This window comes from Elephantulus edwardii, unplaced genomic scaffold (assembly GCF_000299155.1).
Source record: "Elephantulus edwardii isolate Elephantulus edwardi_28Jun2011 unplaced genomic scaffold, EleEdw1.0 scaffold00003, whole genome shotgun sequence".
NCBI lineage: Eukaryota > Metazoa > Chordata > Mammalia > Macroscelidea > Macroscelididae > Elephantulus > Elephantulus edwardii.
This window is the reverse complement of record NW_006399753.1, coordinates 41309282-41310530: the sequence shown is the minus strand read 5'-3', so window position 1 is coordinate 41310530 and position 1249 is coordinate 41309282.

Sequence of the window (1249 nt, the reverse complement as noted above, 5' to 3'; positions counted from 1 at the left end):
AAGCATTAGTTACAGTGTTGACCTCACCCCTAGCCCAGAGCCTTGACCCACTCACTTTCCAGCTCTACCCTCCACCAGGATAACCCTTCACATCTGCCAAGTCCCTTCAGAAAATATCTTCCATTGTTCAACCCATGATCTGACAGCTTGTATCTTAAGCTAGCCAAGGAAAACACGTACCAGAATGGAAGAGAGGGGCAACAACTTACGTGATCAAGGGCTAGTCTATGAACCTTGAATGGCTATTAAAACTGTCCCCTACATTAATATGCTGCATGTCGGGAACTTGGAAAGAATCATGAAAAAGCATTGATAATAAACTATTTACTAAGACAAAATTACTTAAAAAGGTTTAAAGACTATTTGAACCTGTACTTCAAAAGGCAGCAGAGAAGCAATACAAATGCTGAAGCTGGCAGGAAATCATCTCTCATATCTGCATATTTACAAATCAGAAGGTAGTTATTGACCTTAATACATTTGAAATGCAGATGATGTAGAAACTATGCCCAAAAGATGCCCTAGTGCTCATCTGCAAGGAGTTAAAAAATGTTAAAGAATCAAGGTTTCCAAATATTTTATGGAAATGTTTAGGGTTATACAAAAGTGTAATCTTCCCTTGGTTATGCTGGACACGAGAATAAAGATTTTAAAATCACCTTTTGGGACATGGAAATTGAGGGACATCTGCATGACATCTCATTTATTGAGAAGTGATTAAAGCACATGGTTGCTAGCTGAAAGGCGGATAGTTTGAACTCCATTATTACTACTCAGCCTGTAAAGGTTTAGTCTTAGAAATTCCATGGGCAATTCTATTCTGTCCTCTAAGGTTTCTGGAAGTTAATCACCATGAAAGCTACAAGGTGGTTTGGTTTTTTTATTTTCTTCCCCACTGCCTGCTTGAAGCCTTTAGATACTAAGTGTCAAGCAAAACTTTCTTTTGGTAGTCCACTTCTTCCTTACAATAACTATAGTACTGAGACATTTTGTAAGGGAAAAAAGGGTGTCAGAAAAGAACTGGATTGGCAAGACAGGTTTCATCCTTCATGCCAGTATTAACTGACTGGCCTGGTAAAGAGCCAGAAAAATGCAGAATGCAGAAGACTAGGTAGGAATAGCAGAGATGATCTCTATTTACAAGTCCTGCAATACGTGGCTTATAAAATCCTTGTTTATTTTTTAATTTTTTGATCCAATAATTTAAATTATGAGAGGCTGGGCTCTATGAGGAGAAATGTGGCATCAG